This window comes from Sebastes umbrosus, chromosome 10 (assembly GCF_015220745.1).
Source record: "Sebastes umbrosus isolate fSebUmb1 chromosome 10, fSebUmb1.pri, whole genome shotgun sequence".
Taxonomy (NCBI): Eukaryota; Metazoa; Chordata; class Actinopteri; order Perciformes; family Sebastidae; genus Sebastes; species Sebastes umbrosus.
Window position 1 is genome coordinate 6,227,938 of NC_051278.1, and position 23,789 is coordinate 6,251,726.

The 23,789-nt window shown below is 38.7% G+C and overlaps 1 long non-coding RNA gene across 2 annotated transcripts in view; it reads left to right on the top strand.

Moving 5' to 3' along the window:
- LOC119495197 overlaps window positions 1–11,407 on the top strand; it is a 32,477-nt gene extending 21,070 nt beyond the window's left edge. The window contains exon 3 of one of the 2 annotated variants that reach the window (XR_005208388.1): window positions 10,099–11,407. This is a non-coding gene — a long non-coding RNA (uncharacterized LOC119495197). The remainder of the gene's footprint in view (window positions 1–10,098) is intronic. The other variant, XR_005208389.1, reaches the window with a different exon arrangement.
- Window positions 11,408–23,789: the final 12,382 nt, after the last annotated feature.

Consider the following 23,789-nt stretch of genomic DNA (forward strand, 5'->3'; position numbering starts at 1 on the left):
TCTCCTGTGTTCGGTTCATAAGTGGCAGCCTTGTTAATTGCATCAGTAGTATGAGATGTAACAGCAGGCTGATAAGTGAGACCTGCACTGAAACAGGTGAGCTGTTTGGTGATAAAATCAGCCCAATTATAATTTAATGATTAAAAAATAGAAGAAAAAAAAACATTGTGTTTCATTCAGGATGCCATGGAAGTTAAATGATTTTGGCAAAATATGTCTTCTTTGATTCATTTTGTCTGGTCGTTCAGTCATTTTGTTGGTTTGCTGTGGTTATGAAATGTGTGATTTTGGGTGTATCTCTTAATTTAAGCTGTATACATATACTACTAATATGTTTTAGGGCTCCTTATTGTCATAAAAAAATGCAGATTTTTTTTGTAATAAAAAAATTGAGAAAACATTTTATTGTATAAAAATCCAGATGAAAGTCAGATTTTTAAAGTAGTATATATCTTATCACCATAAACATCTTAAATGATCAGCAGCTTATTGACATTTTCTCCATATTATTTTTTTGCATTTACGTGTTATTAATTGAAGCATGTTGAGCTATTCTCACCACAAGAGGACACTTATTGTAAACTGGTTTTACCAGCTGGTCTCCCAGTGTCAGCTGGACAGGCAGGTGTAGATAATAGATGAATGCATGGATGGTTTTAACAGTGCCCTCCAGAAATGCAACAACTTTTGGGTGTATGAGGACATTAAATTTCAGTGAAAATCCATTTTTTAAACTGTCTGCTCCGTTTCACCTTGAGTTCTTTTACTGTTTGATTTAAAGCAAGTTAATGTTAGTAGCCGTATAGGCCTGGTGGTCCGCAGGCATGCGTGCCCTGCAAAGGATACAATTCACTGAGCAGATGAAATATTTTGGGCTTGGAAATATTAAAATGTTAAAGATCACTTACTGACAACTTCAACTTCTTGATTTTGAATTTCTAATTTGAGTGAAAACAACTTCGACTTCTGCTTAGAGTTTAGCAGTCTGGAGTATTTGTGTTTATACATGAGCTTTAAGTTTTCAGAACTGAAAGCACAGTTAAATTTTTTTGTCCGTATACAATGGAGAAAAGCTGCACCAAATTTTCTTTTCTGGGAATTTTGCCTCAGACTCCCAGTTTGTAATACTGCAAATATTTAAATATTGCAGTACTTTAACCAGTGGGCCATTAGGGTCAATCACCACTGTGTTACCACCTTCGACGATAGAAAGTGACTTAACAGACATTTATTTAAATGAAAATTTTCAAGATTACCGATTTAAATACAGAAGTTTTGTGACAAATAAGTTAACGTTGACTTCTGGTTTCACACGGAACACAAACAGCGTCCTCCTGGGTGAAAGTCGGTGGTGTTTAAAGGTGTTTTTTGACCCATCCATCCACCCCGACATCCTCTCTATACGCACTGTTTATCGCTCTTTATACTCATGGTTGTGGATTACAAATTGATTTTGTGGGATATATATGAATTACAGTGCATTAGTTTTCATAGGTATAGCTACGAACTGTGTCTGAGAACAGCCTGCATCACTTATGAAATCCTGTCTCAAACAAAAGCTAATGATGGATCCCTGTTTTCATTAAAGAACATCAAAATCCTTCTTTCATGACACATTTTGACTGTTATGGTGCCATTATGGTGACACGAGTCACATGAGTCAATGGGGAGACAGGCAGACAAGAGGTCTGTGTAGGCCTCGCATGCTTAAGACTAGGGATTAGTGTGTGTGCGGTTGTGTGTGGGTGTGTGTGTGTGTGTGTGTGTGAGGTAGCTAGCTAGCTAAGTGACGCAGTGATGTCATAGTCCTTGTGTTTTCACATGGGAACCTGATAGCTCTGAACAATCCAAGGCGAGCAATTTTTGGCTCAAGCGCACTTGACATAGCAGAGAGATAATTGTAGACTTTGTGTCCGCGGACTCTCCAGAGATCCGGAGGATCAAACCCTCTAGGATTTCGGACACTTTGATGACGCGTTAATGCCTGCAAAAACATTTACCGCCTCGGAGATCACAGATGGAATGATGTAAATGTACTGCAGTTCAAGTTAACTGCCCCCTGATATCAGGAGATGATGTAAAGTTTAGATTCAGTTGTATTTTGTCTCAACTGTTGCCAGGGTGTTGAATATAAAACACATTCATATTGTATTCCACTTTCACACCTTTGATCCAGAGAGTCGCCATTAGAGATGACATAATGAATGATATTATTTTGTGTAATTTAGTAATGGGAACTCCAGCGTATATGAGGTCAAGTAGAACTCAGTCATTACCATTAAAGGCTGGATGACTGCAGACTTAAAGCTGATTTTCTGGACAGGAGCTGACATTAATGTAACAGTAATAGCAGATTATATTGACCAGGCTTTAGCCATGGAGATTTATTTAACTTTGATTCATTGGTGAAATGTGTTGGAGCACACATGCTATTTTTCAGCAGCTGCACATGTTCTCACCAGGCAGCTGGCCGGTACTGTACGCTGGTGCATGCCTCACAAAGTTCTGCACTCATGAAACAAACATTTGACACCGTACGTAGCTTTCCAAGACATTAAACTGTGTCTTGGTAACTTGTGGATAATTTTGCAAGAGTAATAATGTTTTTGGATCACTACACCCTAAATGTGTTGGTTGAACTTTTCGATGATTTACCCTGGCCGCATGCATGACTTATGTTAGCTCTGGATGTGTAATATGGATTACAAAGCAATGATAGAATTAATCAGGAAAAAGATTACCTTCCAAAAAGAATTCAGCTTTCTCTCCTCAAAATTCCCATCCAACAAAACTGCATTGTGAATTATGTTTCAATGGAAACCTATTTTGTCACGGGTTATGTTTGTTTTTGACTTATCACAAATACGTTTGTGATGATAGTCCACATATGGAGGTCTGGGTGGTGGAAGGGTCAAACAAACACAGGACTTTCGCCCAGGAGACCGCTGTTCGTGTCCTGTTTGATACTAAAAGTCAACGTTCATTTATTGTAATTTACATTCATAGCTAAATAACATACAGCGATTTTATTTATTTATTTATTTATTTATTTATTTATTTATTTATTTATTTATTTATTTATTTATTATGTATTTGTTTATTTTTTTTGTTTTTTTTATTTTAATTTATATTCATTTATTTTTTGTGTAAAATGGGGTATAGGTAAGGGGTGGGATTGTGATATGATTGAAATGGTGAGATAGTTAAAGAAGTTATGTTTTGTGATGGATCTAGAGAGGAAGGGCAGGTCTTGGATTTAGAAACAGACATTTTAAGACAAACCATTACGTTTTTTACGAAATTTAACCAAGTAGTTTTGTTGCGTTTTTTGTTTTGTTTTGTTTTGATTTACAACGTTATCAATGTGTTCAAAACTGCGACCTTAATCCCAGAGAAAATATGTTTCCCTCGAAATGTAATTGAGAATGCAAATTAGTTGTATGGGAAGGTAATTTTGTAGGAGACAGGGTTGAAAGAATTACAAGTGTGACGTACCATTGCCTTTCAAAGCTACTGTTTCAACATAACCTACCTCTATTTCTAATCTTCTCTTTTAAATAAACATCAGTAAATAAAAATAATATTTTGTCATTTTGTCTGCGCAGACCGAAATCAACAAAACACTTAACAATAGTTTTGAATGTGTGACTTGCCCTTGCTTATTCTGAAGAGTCTTTTATTGAAAAGACGTTGTTGATGATTATGACAAAGCATTCTTAACCTCTTCATGTTTCTACATTTTGCCCTTGAGAGACAAGCAGAGAGAAAAAGTGACGACTCTGTCTTTTTACAAGAAGCATAAAAAACAGTAGTTTTAAAGAGGCAGGTTGCCTCGAAGCGAAGCATGAATACCTTCTGGGTCGTAAAACATCTCTGAAAAGTGTGAGAATGAGAGATGCGTAATTTGAAAGCTATGTTTAAAACTTAACAGTTTTCTTTATGTTGCTTGACACCTGGCGTTAACGACGAGCTGTGGCAGGTAACCTTTACTTTAGGGCTTTCCATAAACACGATTATCAGTATTCAGCCACTGTGTGTCATCAATATTCAGCCGCCGGGTGTATTTGTTGTCCTTTGTGGAAATGTCCCGTCAATTTATATGATCTATGTTTTCAATCACACCCCTCTCTGAATAAATATAATGACTAAGATGATATTAAGAAGAGCCAAAGAGAGTTGATGTAATGGAACTCATCTTGGTGACACAGTATTGACAGCACAAATACTATGTTTTATGGGTATTTCTAGTAATAACATAACCAAAGAACTGATGAATAACAGCACAACTGCAGTTCAGCTGTAGAGCGGTCTTCCTGCATGAACTGTTGATTATGTAGTTATTTTATTGCATTGGTTGACAGGTTCAAAACACCAGCAACAACACCAGGAATACAAATATATATTTATATATAAAACATAATATCAGGATAAGTGGCATAAATATTATGAGTAGTAGAGGCAGTGATGACAGGTGTAATGTTGATGGAGGTCATAGCATTTGTTGTAGTAGTGGTAGTAATATATAGTAGTGCTGATGGTGTTTCTCATGGTAATGGTGTATAGTATTTGCTTTATGAAGATGGCATATATATTCTTCAGCTTTGCACATTTCATTGTATTGAATTATTTTAAATGATATGGGATTGAATTAATAAAAGTGTTTGTTTTAATTGTATTAGCAATAACAATGGCACTAAAATAGTTATGATAATGCCTGTAGTAACATTAAATAAGTTTTTTTTTTCCACTGTTAATGAGCCTATTCTGAGAAAAGTGGCTTTTAAATTTAAAGTTATAATCCTAGTAGTAACATTGACTACATTTACACTAATATTCCACTATTATTCAGATTATGACAATATTATGAATCTGATATGTGTCATGTAAAACAGCATATTATGTTTGGATATTCTGAATTATTCTGAATGGAACATTTTCCAGTTAGGACATGTGGGACATGCCGATATTATTCAGGTTTTAGGAGCAATTCTTTTGACATGTATACAGCGCATTGAGAAATTGCGTCTCAATTAGGGCTTTTACAGCAGTTTGCGACACACGGCCCCTTGCCTGTTTACGTCCAGCTCTGTGCTTTGTTTGCAGTTTGCAGAGATGCATGCCCAAAAGAAAAGAAGGAGAAACACACTTTAAACATTATGAAAGACTCGGATATCAACAGGTTTTTGGATATGTGCAAATATCACAACGCCTACCTTTTCAAGAAGGTGGTTGAAGGAATGAAAGAGGGAGGCTGAGTTCACACGGTCGAACAAGTTCACCATCGGTGGAAAACTTTGAAAGAAAATCCTATTGTGATGATTGTATGTAAACTGGAATATTAGTGGAATATTAATTTTTAGCCATGTAAATAGCTCATGGGATTATTATATTGTCCTTTTCGCAATAAAAGCAAAACCTGTAATATTGTTTATTATAGTTCTATTCTTATCGTTTGTGTGTGTAACAGTTGTTGTAGTGTTAGTTTTGTTAATATGATCTTTGTTACGATCTTACTGTTAGCTGTGAATATGTGCTATTATTATCTATTCCAGCAGGCGTGTCATCTCATGTTATCCGTCCATGTAGGAGTTCAGGCTGTTCTCTCTGATTTATGGCTCTGGGGTCTAACTGTGTATATTTACAGTCTCATGACCTGAGAATGACACCCGCTGGGCTGAGCAAGGAGGGGAGAGAGGGGTAGAAAGGGTCACGGACTGCAGCACACACACACACACACACACACACACTTACATGCACATACATTCAATGTTTTGTCTGACACACTTGGACAATGAAGATTCGAGACAAGCTTAAAAACATGAAATCGCATTTTGTTTTAGTTTAGTAGTTTTTAGTTCTACTTTTTTTGTCATGTAAAATTTTTGCATTAGTCATCTATGTCCAAGTTATTTGACTTTTCCTCTCACTTCCCATACACCAAGAAAAAGAAGAAGAAAACACATGCACAAAGAATATGTGCACAAAAGTTTCCAACTTCACTTCATTAGGAAATGATTGTGTAGTAGCAGTATATTTTTGGAATCATTGGGCAAAAAATCCATAATAACCTTTCAGCATATTGTAATTCAAGTGTTCTGAGAGAAAACTAAACTTCTACCTCTCCTCATAGCTCTGTTTTCAGGCTTTAAATCATCTAGCCTGTCACTGGAGACTTTGGCCAATCACAGGTCATTTCGGAGAGAGAGAGCGTTCCTATTGGCTGTGCTCCAGCTGGTGGGCGGTGCTTGGTATTTCCTCAACTGATCTCAACATGGGTTCCGGGTCACAAACTTTCTCATTTTACAGCTAAACAGTATACTACAAGATGCTTCTGAAAACATTTGAGGAGAGAAAATAGGCATTACAGTAACAGAATATTAATTAATAATTTATCAGCACTGCCTAGTTTGACCGTTTTAAAAAAATAACTTTTTATAATCAAATTAGCTCCATTTCTTCCCACTGCAGCTTTAAAGTTGCAATCTGTAACAATGTTCAAACTAGAGCAAATTACGACGCATCTAGTGTTGTGGTAAGCATGTAAAGTGATCACGATTATCATTTACTGTGATTAAGTTGGACCTCTTTCTTGTGATTTGACAAAGCGTATTCTTTAGAAGTAGAATTAGATCAAGCAATCCTGGGAAGAGTGGCTACTAAAAATGCAAATTGCAACACTTCAACACATCAACATAATGACTCGTGGAATTCGGTGAACATTGCAGGTTGAGTGAAGTGGTGGGTTAGAAAATGGCTGAGCGTTAAACAAGGTGACAGCTGCTTGTTTACAGATCCCAGCACCCCGGGGTGACGCCGGCGTGGATTGACACCTCAGCTTCAGATTGTCACAGGCCCGTTTCCAGAGAGGCAAATGGTGTTTGGCAAAAAAAGTACAGTTCACATGGGTTCGATTAAACCGCTGGTGATAGTTTGTACCTTTGCAGGGTTGTGCTAAAAAGGCTGAGGGGACCTGTGTGTGTGATTTACATATCGGTGTGAAACTCTACCAGGATAAATAGCACAGTCTCATCTGTGGTCTTCTCTTTCGTTTCTCACACGGCTCTCCACTTTTCACTGTTGCTCTGTTTCTACCTCCACTGCCACAACAAAAATCCTCCACTTTTATCATTGGCTTCCTCCATTTCTCTCGCTACTTCGGTCCTGCCTCTGAGTTTTACTCACCCCTTTTCTCTCACACATCACGTAAGGCTATCAAATAGGTGTTATCAGTCGCTATAAGCCCCATAGATGTGGGTCAATGGGGCCCTACTACACCCACTTGTAGGTTTTCATCATCTATCCACATGTAGATCACCGAAAGAAGGACTAAAACAACACGACAGCGACCTCTAGCAGCACAAAACAGGGTTTTAACCCAGGAGATCAGAGTTCACATCCCATGTGAAACCAACAATGTGAAGTCGTCTTTTTGTTCGTAGTTATTTTAACTCAAAACACAATGTTTTTGCCTAAACTTAACAAAGTGTTGTTGTTTTTTTTGGCTAACCTAAATAAGTTGTAGTTTTATTGCTTAATCCTAACTATTTTGTTGCCTAATCCTAAAGAAGTTGTAGTTTTTTTTTTGCCTAAACCTAAAGAAGTTGTAGTTTTGTTCCCTAAGCCTAAAGTTTGAAACGTGATGTTCAGTTTTACAGGTTAGAATGTGTTGCTTTTAAGTTTCGCTTTCACTTTCACTTCACTGTAGTAGGTGTAGTAGGCCCCTGCTGACCCACATCTATGGTGCTTATAGCAACTGATAACGCCTATTTAATGGCCTGATAACAGTCAAATCTGGAGAATAATTGATAGTTTAAATAGTTTTCGGAAAAATGCTTATTTGTTTTCCGAGAGTGATATCAGAGGTTATCAATCTCATGTTTATGTGGTAATTACCTCGCTGGAGTCAGACGTGGGCAGCCTGGCTCAGCATAAAGACTGTAAATAGGGGGAAACGTCAAGCCTGGCTCCGTCCAAAGTTTAAAAAGTACGCCTACCAACGCTCACATAAGCTCGCTAATTTACACGCTGTTTCTGAACAGACATGAAAATACAGTAATTTGTGGTTTTGGTGAGAGTTAAGTGCTGGAACTCTTTCTTGGCGAACATCAGCGGACAGCATCCTGAAGTCTTGTCTTCACGGTGAGGTTGCCAGGTTTGCTGCCATCGAGCCTGTACACACACCAAAACCATGAGTTGTGCTCACTGACCATTTTTGGCAACCTAACTCTGCAGCCGGAGATACTGCGCTGCAGTAAGAATCCGAAATTGTGGATTTTAAGTTTAATGAGGTATGTGTTAATTAGTCCTGACTCCAGCGCCGTTCTTAACGCACAGACATGAGATTGATTGTGATCTTCTGTTGTCCCTCGTGGAAAGAAACCTAATAAACATATATTTCTAAAATGTAGAACTCTTCCTTTAACACTCCTCTTATTCCCATCTCTCTCTCTCTCTTCCTCTCTGTGTTTGGAGCTTCAAGCAATCTGATTGGTCGTCCCAGCAGGAATAAACGCTGTGTAGCTGGGCTCGGAGAAGGGGTCGCTGTGTTTTATGAGCCATTAAAGTTTTATTCATCCCTGCACCAAGGCAGCCTTCGGCCACGGGGTCACCATGCTTTAAATAAACTCTCATCACTCCCATACCCCCTCCTCCCCAATATCTGCCCTCCCACCCCCCTCCTCCACCCCCCAAACCCTTCCACCCACAGACTTAATGGACTGTTTATTGTTTGATGTTCAAGTCCGACTTCATCATTTTTTCCCTCTCTCGCTCTCTCTCTCTGTTTTTCGCCCTCCACTTGTGTTCAGCGGTGTGGAGGCTTGAGTGATGTGGTTTGTCCGCATGTTTGTGCTGTGTGTCCACTCATTTTGCGGGTGTGTGTGAGTCCATGCCTGCGCTAGCATTACATACGTGCAGTAAATTCCTTCGGTGTGTCGTGTTTTTGACAACTCTTCCTTCTGCTCCTCTGTTTCGTGGATGCATACCAGACTTTGGAAGGACAAAGCTTGTGATATTTTTTTTTATTATAAGTTGTCTGTATTGCCAAAGCCTGATATATCTTATTCCTCTGTGCCTCAGACCCCCATTGTTGTCCAAAAACTATTGAAAACACACCAATGAGCCAAACCAAAGCACTGGGCAATGTTTTACTTCATTACCATGAACACAGCCACCATAGTTTATTTTGAGTCAATTCCATAAACACGGTCCTGCTGCCATGAATACCTGTTTTGGTATTAGTTGACAAAGATTTCTTTAGTTAATTAGTAGTTTTTTTATGCTTCTTTTCATGCTGAATGACTTATTTTTAAGAAACTTATGAGCACATCTCTTGTAAACACAAAATTTAAAGAGGTATTTTTGTGTGATTCTTTGTGGAGAAACTCAGTTTTACAGATCTGTCGATTAAATAAACTAATAGAACAGTCAACAAAATCATATGAGTGAGTCGACTAAGAATTCCTTTGGTCGAGGACAGCCCTACTAACAAATGTACTACTTGGTCCTGTTTGAGTAATGTTTGCCAAAGTGCCCAGCTGTTTTAAGAAATCATTTGGCCTTTTTTTTTCTTTTATGAAACTAAATATTTATCAAGATGTACGTCTTCAGTTGGAACAAATGGGCTCATGGGCCTGAATTGCGTAGGGAAGTTGGAAAGCATTGAGAGTTGCACTATAAGGCTGCGTTCAGACCGTGAAAATCGCAGTCTGCTCGTTCATTTCAGTGAGATCACCGTGTCGATGCAGCGGGGGTGACAACGCAGAAAAAAAGTAGATCTTGGCTCAACATATTACACGACGCAATGCAACATCATCAGGCAAGGTGGCGCCTTGGCCTGTCAAATAAGTGCGAGCACACGTTCTCGGTGTATTCCTTTGTAACGTGACCGCTGTGTTTCTACTGTTTACCTTGCGATCGTTGACGCGATTGTCGCTGTGATAACTTTCCACACTTGTAAAATCATATTATAAATCGTTGTGAAAGTGCTTTGGCGTCAGATAAGCATTCTGACTTGTGGATCTATTAATCAAAGAGGACTTCCTGGATCGTACCTGAAGCAACATGCCTCACCGATCTTTAACACTGTCCTCTTTTCAGGCTGAACTTCCAGTAACGCGTTGTTGGTTCTGGTCTTTTCATGGCATTTGTTGACAAGAAGCTTATCCTGGTACTTTAAGGATGCAATAGTTCATCACCCTGGACCTGGTGAAGCACTTTTTGGCCGACGGGGACGGATTGATGGAAGAGAAATTTGGGAGAGAGAGAGAGTTGGCAGAGTTCCCCTGCATGTTGTGTTACAGCTGACCCTATCCTCAACTTTGACCCCTGACCCTGGCAGAGATCTGTCATGAGAGGGAGCTGCTTAACACAAAATGGAGCCTGGTTCAAGAGTCAGAAAGAGAGCGAGACATGCACAGAGTGGGGGAGAGAGAGAGTGAGACAGTGCTCCACCGCACACAGAGGACTCATTTATCCTCTCTCTCTCTTGACTGCAGTTTTTTTTTTTTTCTTCCTCTCTTTTGTTTTCACTGCACAGAAACTGTTGCCCTTTTCTTCCTATACATCTCCTCTCTTTCTCTCCGTCTTTCCTCCCCCCTCCATCTTCTCGCCCTCCTCGTCTGGTTGCTTTTGGACAACAGCATGCCATCATCAGCGGCCACCGCCACCACCACAGGTACGGATTCATGGCTGCGAGGACCAGCAGGATTCTGGGGGGGAATTTGTGAGACGAGGCTTTAATGAGTGCGAGGCCTCGTCGGCCGGCGAGAAATGTATGCAAATGATATGCACACACCAAAAAGGACCCTGGGTAGGCGAGGCGAGCGCCGGCCGAGCTCCTGCTGAGCTCTGAGGAAGATGAGCGGCTCAGGTCAGAAGAATGACAACAAAACACCTCCTCCTCCTTTTCTCCTTCTTTCTTTTCCTTCATCGTGCATCTAGGAGAGCAGAGAAAGATGAAAACTGCTGAACACATTAGCTGAGACTTTGTTTTGCTGCTACATAATGCTGTTTTTAGTTCCTGGACTGCTGTTGCTAGGTAGATTGTTTTGTTTTTTCTGTTATTCATATTTGCAAGCTCACTGACATTTGTTGGGTAAATTATCTGGAGATTAAACACATCTGGGTTTTACATCCTGACTTTCCAGACTTTTAATTGTCATAAATGATTACCCTAAAAATAAAAAATTGAGCTCAGCAGAGAACTCACATTGTGCCCTTTAATTGTGCTTATGGAAGTCATTTTTTGGTAATTTGACAGTAACTTCTTTTGACACTCCATTTGGAAATTTAAACTCACAACATGGCCATTTAATCATGAGGGTCTAGTGTATGTAATAGGCCGAGATGGAAGTGACATGACCTGTTTTACTCTTGTAATAAAATGCATTTGTCAATAATTATAAAAGACAGTTTTTATTGGAAGTCATTTACACATTTGATGCTATATGTAGCCTATTTTTTATATTTTAGTATTTTCAAGTCTGCTTCTAATATTGTCCTCTTTGTTTAAGTATGTGACATGCTTCTCATTTTATGTATCCTTATGTTATTTCTTAATTTAATAAATGCAATAATTTATTTTTCGTGAATAACCTGTTTTTAAAAGTAATCTAAATAAAAAATAATTTAAACTTTTAAAATGTACTCACATTTTTTTTCCAATTTATAGTTATTATCTTTTATTTTTAATTCACATATTTGCTGTTTCTAATCAGTTTTTGTACAAAATGATGCATTTCTGCAGACAGGACCAGATGCAATCTTGAAATGATATGAAGTTGCAACAGAGTGGATTTTTTAAAATACAATTACTTTAAATTGTTCCACTCAAACAAACTCAAAGTTTAGTAATGTAAACATTAATTGCATTTAATATTTCAAGTGAGGAAAATTTGAAGACCTATTTGTGACCATTTAAGTCGAGACACCTAACAAAAACATTGTTTTTTCATGCATTGGTCAATTTTGGGAGTTTGGGCTATTTTGCTTCCATAACATGTCTTCTTTCAGACTAAAGAAAACATCCAAAATACACATTTAGGTCTTTATTTGACTACTTTTTCTAGATAATGAAAATAAATATGACTCCTGTTGCACACATTTAAAAAAATAAATAAATAAAAAATATATTTTTTTGTTTTAATTTATCTAAAATAATCTAGTGTTGGAAGTCTGAAATAATAATTTAATCTGTCTCAATTTTCTTTTATTAAATAAATATTACTCCTGTTGCACACATTTAAAAAAAAAAAAAAGAAAAAAAAAACTATTTTTGTCTTAATTTATCTAAAATCATCTAGTGTTGCCAGACTGAAATAATAATTTAATCCGTCTCAATTCTTTTTTTTAAATAAACATGCATAATACACAATTGGCTGCAGCTCTCCTCTCCTCTGCTGTTTATTTGCTCGGAGCATCACATCGCTCCTGCAGGAATTACGCCCCGTTAACCGGCCTGTCTGATGCAAAAAAAAAAAAAAAAAAAAAAGGGAAGAAAGAAAACGAATAAAGGATGAAGCGAGACGTCCGCGTGACAATTTCGATGGCGTTAACTAGTGATCGTTAAACGCTCCTCAGTTCAACCGCAGCAGAAATAGAAACCCTCTTTTTTTCTCTAGCCGTCGCCTTCGGGTTGAAATAAACAAGAGGAAACGGGAGGAGAAGAAGAAACAACAACAACATCCATTGAGTCTTGGGAAGAAAATGAGAGTGGCACCTGATGATGTCGACTTTGACACGTGTTAATTGCTGCTCAGCTCTCCTCATTAGGGAGTCTCAAATTATTTTAGCGCTGCAGGCCACGACGCTTGTTTGCTTTGCTGAGGAGGAGAAGAGAAGCAATCTGGACCAAACTTCAACAACACCTTTGGCCACATTTATTTATGCGTAAATAAATAAATGCGTAAAATTAATAAGTATGATTACAAATATACTGAAATTAATAACAATAATTAAAATTATTTTTTTCTTTCCTTATTCTGTAGCTACTTGCCAATTTTGTATTGATTAGTACATGGACATTTGTGATTATCTTTTATTCTAATGGTGATCTATCAATTTGTAACCTCACCCTATATACTTATGCTTAAATACCAATAAAAAATTGATCACAATTTTATTTTTTTTAAATGGTTTAAATAAGAAATATGCCTATTTATAATATTAATTTGCTGGGAAATATTATTAGTTCCTTCATAAATGTGTTTTATTAATAATAATAATTTATAAAGCCTCTGTTTTTTTTGCCAATTAGGATTTTTTTGCTTTCAATATTCAAAACTCCTGATATTTATTTGACTGTACTCTTTCTCTCTGATAATCAAAGATTTACAGTGAAGTATGGCCTCTATTGCTAAATCAATAAAATTCACAAAATCAATATCATTCTCAGATAAAATGGTGTCATCAATAGCCTGACAATGGTGGACATAAAAAATATGCATATTTATATTAACTTGCAGGGAAATATCATTAGCTCTTTCATAAATTTGTTTTATTAATAATAATAATAATTTATAATGCCTCTGTTTTGTTGCCAATTAGGATTTTTTGCTTTCAATTTTATTTTTATTTGATCTTTATTTAACCAGGTAAAATCAATTGAGAACCAATTCTCATTTACAATGATGACCTGGCCAAGAGGCAGCAGCAAGAGTATGAAAACACAGTCCACACAAGCGACACAAACAGCACAGATACAGTACAGATATGACAAACATACAGTATGCCATGACAAGACATGAGAAAATGGCTAAAAACAGCATAGGTAAATAAATAGGTCAGAAATTAATAAACACTATGTATGAAAAAAAGGTGGATTACTGGATGTTCTTTGTAAAATTGTAATGGAAGAGAGAGAGAGAAGTGAAGGCTGGTCAACTATGACTTGTTGCAGCTTTTGTTTGAACATGTTGAGAGATGTGAGTTTTCAATATTCAAGACTCCTGATATTTATCATCTCTTTGATAATCAAAGATTTACTGTGAAGTATGGCCTCTATTGCTAAATCAATAACATGCTCAAAATCAATAACATTCTCAGATAAAATGGTGTCATCAATAGCCTGACAAACCTGCTTCACTGCATTCAAACACCAAGCAAATGTGACTCCACACACTAAAATCCTTTTTCCCTTTTGTGATTATATTCAAATGTGTGTCTGCAGCCTCGACTCCAATCTGCTGCTTCTGCTGCTGCATCCTCAGCCTTGCACCCATTCAGCCCTCATCCTCTCTCTCTGCTAGATTACTTGTTACCTGTTGGCATGTATTTATATGGCCTTGCATGGTGAATTATAAAGCCTTTGTTATTGCCCTGGCTTGGGGTCGGCCACTTGTTTATGACACCAGTAATGGCGGTAATTGTTACTGTTGAGATTACCTGTCAAGAGGGCCGGGGCGGCGAGCTTGGAGAAGGCGTCCCTCTCTTGACAAGGGGTGACAGGGGGACGGAGAAGAGGACAGAGTGGGGGGGTGGAGAGATTGGGGATTGGAGGGTTGAGGGTTGAGGGTTAGGGGGGGAGGCTGGGACGCCCTGATGACTTCTCCGCTGATAATCAGCCGCCGCGGCCTGTGGGATAATTCAGCTGTCACTGCCACCGAGCAGGGCCCAGCATCAGCCAGCCGACCCCAGCTGGCGTCATTCATTTGGACCGAAGATGTGGGGATGGAGGCGAGAGAGGAGGGGGTGAAGGGATGCAGCAGCAGCAGAAGGAGACAGAGGAGTAGAGACAGTGTCTCCATCTCATGTCTGACTTGGCCTTCAAATGCAGCAAATTAAAGCCATCATGAAACGCTTTGCAGTTTAGAAGAGAAATATCTCTCAAAAGCTCTGTAGTTTCTCTACAAACTGCTCCTGTTAGAGTGTCAACGTTACAGGAAACCATCAGGATTTGCTCCTATTTTAGGTCTTCCTTTATAAGCCTTAAAATGCACTTCCTGCTTTAATTCAACTTTTCATCAGACGCTCTATAGTGGGTATTTCATAGCCACGGAGTGTGTATCTGTATCTTCAACATCTACTTAAATTATGTGTGTAAATTGTATATATATCACTTCATGACGTGTGTGTTAACAATTTCAATTCCAAGCTCTCTCTCTCTCTCTCTGAGATTTTAAAGGTCCCATGTTGTTCAGTGCTTCACATGACGAGAGTTATGGTTTTCATTATGTTTTACAAATAAATTCAAGCTCAGTGAAAGGGTATTTATTGTATTAATGTGCAGACTGAGTCCTCACAATATTGGGCTCTGACTGGTTAACAATATGCAGCAGCTCCTCCATGTCAAATGATCTAAATGTTACAGCAAACAGGACCAACTAGAACAATTGCAGATGCAATTTTGAATTGATATGACATTGCAACAGAGTGGATTTTTGAAAATACAATTACTTTAAATTGTTCCACTCAAACAAATTCAAAGTTTAGTAATGTAAACATTAATTGCATTTAATATTTCAAGTGAGGAAAATTTGAAGACCTATTTATGGCCATTTAAGGGGAGAAACACCCAAGGCAAAAACATTGTTTTTCATGCACTTGGCAATTTTTCGAGAGTTTGTGCTATTTTGCTTCCATAACATGTCGTCTTTCAGACTAAATAAAACATCCAACATACATATTTAGGTATTTATTTGACTACTTTGTCTGTTTGCGTCTGTAGATTTCTCCTAAATTCACCAAAAGTTAGCATTACATAATGCCTCTTTTGCATATTTAAATTGCAAAATTAAAAATTTCAGAAAACTTGTGATACAAAAAATAATTGTCTTAATGTCAGTAACCAACTGGGGATGTTTCATGGAGAAAGCTATTATTTTTTTTATTTTTGCCCCTACTCACTTGTAGTGTCTTCTAAATGTCTGGACATTTATAATCTTTTAAGGGCTTTTTCTCAAAATGATTTACTTTTATTTATACTCTGAGCCAGAAATATCCACTCCAGTAACACTTACGTACACCAAACTTTCCAGTTTCATTCCTCTCTATGTTCTGATGGTATTTACGGAGTGGTTTGTTCATATATCATTCATAGCCTGATTTATACAACATTTTATTCCTAAAAACATGACAAAAATTGATTTTTTTTTCATAGCTGTTGACAGTGTTTTCTGATTTATGGAGTGGTAAAAAGAGATGTCTGAAATTCCCCTCTGTAGAAACCTTTGACTCCAACATGTCAACAAAATGAAGCAACCTGGCTTTATCCAATGTTCAGATTTCTATTCTGGAAATGTATGCAAATTAGCACATATTAAATAAGATAATGCCTCATTCTGCATATTTAAGGATACATTTTTTAGACAACTTGTGATACAAAAAAAGAATAATCTTAATGTTAATATTCTTCTGAGGAAGTTTCATGGTGATATCTATCAGTTATAAATGTTTACCTATTCACCTGGGGGTTCTCCCCCCTAAGGTCCCACCTAATTCCTCCTGTGTAATTCCTCTCGTTGTCTTCCTGGACACGTGTGCATCATAAAGAGGGCAGCAGCGGCTAAAATGGAAGGCAAATCACTTTTCGAATGGTTTTGGAGCAGCTATCAGTGTCATCCCTGAATGGCTGTCTTTATCAATGATTCTGCCTGATATGGAGTAGGGTGGGGTGTGGAGGGTTGAGGGGTGCGGGGGGGGGGTGGGGGTTCCCTATCTGTCGCTGGAATCTTTCACAGTTTAAGGACCGGGGAGCTGCTAAGAAACTGTCAAAGATTTGGACAGCTAACGTCCCCGGGAGGCGAACGCCAAGCTGTTCTCTATCTGTATTCCACCGTGGCAACACGCAGGGTTGTAACACCGAGCCACTGCTATTCCAGTGGGATAATGTCACGGAGGAAATAGTGCCAGGAAATTATCTGCAATGGATTTTTATTTTTCTTCATGGTATGGGATCTGTTGTGTAGGGTTAGGGGATTTTTGTGTGCAAAAAAATATATTTTTGTCACTTTTCAAAAGCTAATGAACAGACTGAGAAGTTTGTGGGTACCATACAGTACACTGCTGCAGTGTGAAACGCATATTGCACTGTTTTTACCTTAGCTATTACTACCTTCCACACTGTTTTACATCTCTAAATATACATTTTAGTATTTTTTCAAACACTTCACATACGTTTGGTGTTGTCATTTTGTTAAGAATAATAGTAACAGAATATGAAAACCAATTCTTATGAAGGTTTTCTACAGAAAAAAAATGATTTGTGTTCATTTAAATGAGCTCAAGGTGAGTGACACTGACCTTTTGTCGTCCATTTAACAATCAACACATGAAATATTTCATCTAAACCGAGCGTGATATTATTTTCATAACATCATGATTTTGATGATGATGTTTGAGCTGGACTTGCTTTTGCCTCCTCCACCACTTTACATCTGTACCGTAAAGCACACAGAGGATCACATTGTGTTACGCGGCGAGGCAGTTTTTGTTAAATGTGTCAGAATGGAAAATAAACACGACGAGAGCTTTAACACATACATCAGCGCTCAGGTGATGGAGGAATTTGAGAAACCTGTTCCACACTTTGAGTAATGCTCACGGAGCATTTTGTTGTTTTTGTAAATTTGTGACTCAATAAATCTACTTTCCACTTGAATGCAATTCCCTTTTGCTTTTAACCACTCCTGTTTATATCTTATTGTCACAGGCCATGAATCAAAAACAATTGCTTCATAACTTCATTTTGTATCTTCGCCTTTTTATTGCCACGGTTTAATCCTTTTGGCTGCTTGACAAAATGGAACATCATCATCGTCATCATCATCACCACCACCATCATCATCGCTATCATCATCACAACTTTACCAAGAAATTTATATTAAGATAATCTCTCCTCGATATTAAAATAAAGCACAATCTCATTTCTTATTCAAAGGATGGCATTAGGCGCGAATGCATTTATCACCCCGCTACAGGAGTGAGGTTATAAACAATGCCATTCATTATCTGGCCCAGATGCAGCGATTGTTGATTAAAGGGCTTTGAATATAACAGCCACACACACTTGCACACTTACACACTTACACACATCACTTACACACACACACACACACACACACACAGATGGGTGGACATTAGGAAAAGAGAGAGGCCATCTGAATAGGCTGGAGGGACATTAACGGCAACAATGATTGATATTTGCCGCACAGGCTTTTTAATGGTATTGTTATTCCTCAGAGTTATACCCCGTCCTCCCTACGTCTCGTCTCGCAGATAAATGGAGGTGTAATAATGAATAGAAATTATCCTGATTATTTTTGGTGGAGGTGGCGGGAGAGCGAGCGAGGAGGAGGAGGAGTGGATGGGGGGTGTGATTCATAATCTAACAGGAAGCTTAAAGCTTAGTCAACAGTGTCTTGTGGATTTTCTTTAATGTTTGCAGGGGAAAGATATGTAGGGTATACAGCTTTAAAATGCTGCGTATATTTTTTTTAATCAACATTTATATTGATTGCTCCGTATTAAAAAGCAAAATGCATGATTTGCATCTTCCTGATGTAGTATAATCACTCTGGCTTAAAGAGTGCATTTGTGTTTATCCATTGTGATTTAAAAAAAAAAAGGTTTAATCAGCCAACATATAATGCAGAGGTAACACAATTTGGAGTTACTGTATGTAGAACAGGTATAAACTTTAATAATGTAATTAATCTGACAAGACACTGTATTTACATTAATGTATAAAGATTTTTACCCCCATACTTTATAAACATTATTAACTTTAAAATGTTATAACACACACGAGGAACTCTGTATAATTAGATGCAGATGATCAAATGAGATTTTATTTTGAAATGAAAGTCTTCACTTTGAGTTGATTGTCCTTGTCTAGAGGCGCTCTACAGAACCACAACTAAACCAGAACCAGATTTTTATTTCCTCGCGTGGCCCTGCCTCGCTGTGAGGAACTGTGATATTAATTAGTTGTGTTTTCTTGAGGGCCTTCGCCGCTGAGTGTTGATCGTGTGAACAGCTGAGGTGGACATCGCCAAAACACATTATTTGATGTGAGAGGCCAGCTTGTCCAAAGCAGTTGTGTTTATTACACACTCCTCTGGCACCTGCTGCAGCGAGTCGGCCTGCCAGGACACACACACACACACACACACACACACGCACACACACACACACACACACACGCACACACACGGTCTTCCAAAATCTCCTCTCCATTTAGCCACTTTCCACCCAAATGATGGCCATTATCACTTTCCAATTACATTTGCAGGACTCAGCTGCTGTTTCAGTGCTGTGCTGTGTTGTGAAACTTGGAAATATGCAACCAAACACTCTGAACCATCACATCACACACCTGCAAAGTTTAACCAAAATGCATATTTTTAATAATTTTTTGAGACAATTTTATTTGTGCTTCTTGCCATTCCTTAATGTGATGTTTTCCAGCTTTGTATGCAAATTAATCGTGCAAGAAAAGCACTAAAAATGCCCCACAGCGTGCACGTCGTCCTATGTTGCATCTCTTGTGGGCTGTATGAGATTACACACTATAAACAGTGGGGTGTTGGCTCTGCTTGGACATTTATTTAACCGTTGTCTTGTTGCTTGTGGCTGTCACCTGTTGTTCCTTGTTCTCTATATTTTATTTTATTTCTTTTTTTTCCCCCTCGTCTGTTTGGCTCCCACTCCATCATTCACTGTTGTCTCTCTTACTCATATCACTGGGGACATTTTTCTTCTCTATCGTGAAGGAATATTTCTATTGACTTGGTTTTCGTCTTCTTTTAAAGTCACAGTAAGAATATGACTATTTATTTTTATAATTTTGCCTTCCAGCTTCTGCTCTATTCTCTCCATTTTTGAGACGCGTGCAAACAAAAGCAGCATATTTATTTCAGTGTTTTTTTTAACATGCTGTTACTAAATCTTGTCTTTTACTTGAATCCAAGCAAAGATAGAAAGCACTATGAATGCACTTTAAAAAATGAAATAGTTTCCTTTGGATTCCTCTGCCGCTCCCTATACTCCTCTTCATCCAGACAAGACCTCACCTCCTCATGTCTCCTTTTTTTGCATCCTTATTCTCTCCCTTTTCCCTCCCTGGTGTTCTTCTTCCTCCTCATCTTCATCCTCCTTGCCTCCACACCAACATGTTGTGCATCATCCATTTCCACCATCCCCTCCTTCCCTTCTCCTTTTCCTCTCCTAGGGTGTAATGGTGTGATGCCTCCCTCCGTCGCCTCCCCCACCTCGCCGCCACCACCCTTCCACTCTCTCTCAGTAATCAGGGCCAGATGGAGGCAGAGATGGAGTGATGGAGGGAGGGAGGATTGGGTTTGGTCCTAGCAGTGTCTTAGAACGTGGGGAGCTGTCAGCCCTGCAGGGAGAGAGGAATTCTCCAGCAATAAAATAGGGATTTATCACCACTCTACCACAGAGAGAGAGGAGAGAGATGGAGGGAGAGGGTGTGAGGCGGAGAAAAGGACGAAGAGATCAAGAAAGTCAGATAGAGAAGGGTGACGTGGGAGAGAAAGAATAGAGAGGGGCAGAAATAGAAACCCGCAGAGGCAAGGAAAAAAAACCCTGATAGAAGACTTTTCATCATCGTAAAGCTTCAGACAGATGAGGGAGGTTGAAGGAAGGAACATGCAGAATGATAGACGGAGTTTGCCGCCGAAAAAGACCTGGAAGGAAGACAAAGCCGAGAGACAAGAGGAGAACAGAAATTGAGAGAGACAGTTGTGTGATGACACCCGCGGCTCATCTGCTCACATTCTAGCGGCCTGACAATTTCTCTCCTGCCATCTGTAGCATGCAGAGAGGCGAGCGTCTGTCCAGAAAGTAATGCCCAGTTGCGTTCAGGGGATGGGGTGTTAAGCAAAAAGACTCGACCTCCCCTACTGGGCCAAATGAACCTGCTAAAATAACCGCTCTCCACAATCGGCTGTGTAATTGAAACCAGAATGTGCAGGATTTGATAAATTGCTTGACCCCGCAGGAATGTTAAGGTTGTAAATTTTTAGTGCATTTTGGCCGTGCTGAGGTGTGCAGAGGTGTATGTTAAGAGCATGTGTATGTGTGTCTGAGATTCACAGAGAATGGCTGTGTGCGTAGTTATTATTTAAAAACATGACGGCGGTCCAGAGTTGTGTCGAGGTGGCGAGACACAACCGCTACACTTGTAGTATTTATGCGTCCAGTAGACACACACATCAGCATTCGCAGACACATCCCTACAAATTCTACTCTACATTCCCACTCAATGACCAGATTGACTATAAATTGTGTTTCTGCTCCACATCTTCAGTGGTTCACATCAAAGGAGTACATTTAAAGATCTACCTAAGAGCAGAGCTGCTTAGTGAAGCTGAAAAAGGGAGTACACACATACCTGACATTGTTCAAATGTTCCAGCTAAGGTACAACATGCAGTATATTCCATTTTAAATTCACTCTCAATTTCAAATGTGAAGCCACAAGAGATGCCTTCAAACCTCAGAGGATAAAAGATACACTTAATGTCCAATATTGCAGGCTGTTCTCATACATCGTTCGTGGCTATACCGACGAAAAGTAATGCACTGTAATTCGTATATATCCCACAAAATCAGTTTGTATTTAATCCACGTAATCGTGAACGAGGACGGATAAAGAGCGACAAATGCTACGTAGTGAGGAGGACGGGGTGGATGGGTGGGTCAAAAAACACCACTGTTCGTGTCCCGCGTGAAACCAGAAGACAACTTTTATTTATTTGTCACGTAACTTCCGTGCTTAAGTTACGCCACTTATTTGAACCCAAACCAGGATCTTTTCCTAAACCTAACTAAGTAGTTTTGTTGCCTAAACCTAACCAAGACTTTCGATCAGGAGACCGCTGTTAGTGTCCTGTGTGAAACCAGAAGTCAACTTTGATTTATTCATCACGTAACTTCCGTGCTTATGCCACTTATTTTAACCCAAACAACTTCCTAAACCTAACTAAGTAGTTTTGTTGCCTAACCAAGTCGTTTCCTGTGAAGACGGAAGTTTATTTTGAACTGGCTGTATGCATATAACAAGCGGACATTTGACACATGTTGCTGACATTCGTAGGAGAAAAACGAGGAGTAACTTTTCGTAAGATATCATATTAACCTATCCTATGAACTGTTGCATGACGATACTTTGAATACACACTATATTACTCTACATGAATAGCTTATTTTCAAATTATTCACGTATCCATTTTTTTTAATTTTCATTCACATAATGTCATATTTTAATAATATCAGTATCAGTAGTATCTACTGCATGCAACCAATGCTTTTTAAGAATGCACCATGATTCCTACAGCTCCCATCTGCTCTGATGATGCATTTAAAATGTTTATATCCCTCTCCAGGAGCAAGTAGTAAAATAGTGCTGTTACTGCCACAATCCTCTACATGTATAGCCTATAATATTCTGAACTCTACTTTCCTTAAAACATTTTTTTTTTTTTTTAAAGAGCTGCTCTCTTTTTACAGTTCAAAACATTTTCTTTTTTGTGTCTGGAGCGGATGGTGGTAATGAGCGTCTCTCACACGAATCGGTCTTTATGACCGCTGCTCACATGCGGCTCCAACTCTTTCAAATGCTCTGTGGCTGGCAAAAGTTTTTATACACTCAATAATTGCGTGTTCATGAAGCTTTGAAAGGATTTTTCAAAATGTGTGTCGGGCTGTAAATAACTAACGAAACCGAAAACACTCAAAATAATGAGTTTCCGGTGTTGAACATCACATTGTATTCAAAGTGTGAGGTAAAACGTGAACTCAGGTGGATCTTAATACCAACAGTCAGCTTTTCTCACTTGATTCCTGCCCCGTTACTACTGCTCTCATCTCCTAGTATAACATTCATGAGCAAAATAAGTGGGTTTTCTTTGTATTTGGTTGGTGGTGGCCCAGAAGCAGATGGTAATAAACAAAAAACAAAGATCACTTTAACCCGGTCGTTATTTTGCATTCTTTTGTTTGTAAATGTCCGACACCATGTGCAGCTATTATCCCCTCAGTAAAGAAATAGCTTGTTAACCAAGATGCTCTCAGCAGAGTCCAGTCCAATTTGCACTTGCATAGTATGTTCATGAAAGCAGCCAATGTGTTGCCATACACCAGATCTTACAAGCCTGGACTCCCAACACAGTCTCACGGCAGTTCGTGAAATAGTCACGAAATTGAATCTATTTGATTCATGTACATAGACACCAATTTCCTTTTTTTTTTTCGTGACGCTCAGCACAACTTTCAACAACACGTGACACACATGTCAATTTCCGCTCCAGTCTTTTAAAAAAAAAAAAACTAGTTAGTTAGGTTTAGGAATAGATCAACTTGGTTATGATTAGGCAACAAAACTACTTAGTTAGGTTTAGGAGGGTGAGTGCTGTAACTTAAGTACGGAAGTTCCATGACAAAAACTACTTAGCTAGCTTTACAAAAAGGTCGTGGTTTGGGTTAAAATAACTTTGGAAGTACGGAAGTCACCTGGCAAATCAATCAACTTTGTCTTGTGGTTTCACACGGGACATGAACACCGGTCTCCTGGGCGAAAGTCCGGTGTCTATGTAGACGAATCAGTACATTCAATTTCATGCCTATTTCGCAACTTCTGTTTGACTGTGCTGCGACTCCATGTGCTGCACTGAAGACTTCAGTGTTGAGGCTGTGGGATGCTTGAAACAAACTCATACAAAGTGTTGACTTCGTCTAAAAGCAAAACTGCTGCACCTGTTCAGGCCTGCCATCATGGGGTGAAAAGTGATAATCGTTAAAGTCGGTTTAAGGGTAAACACGTCTTTCATGGCG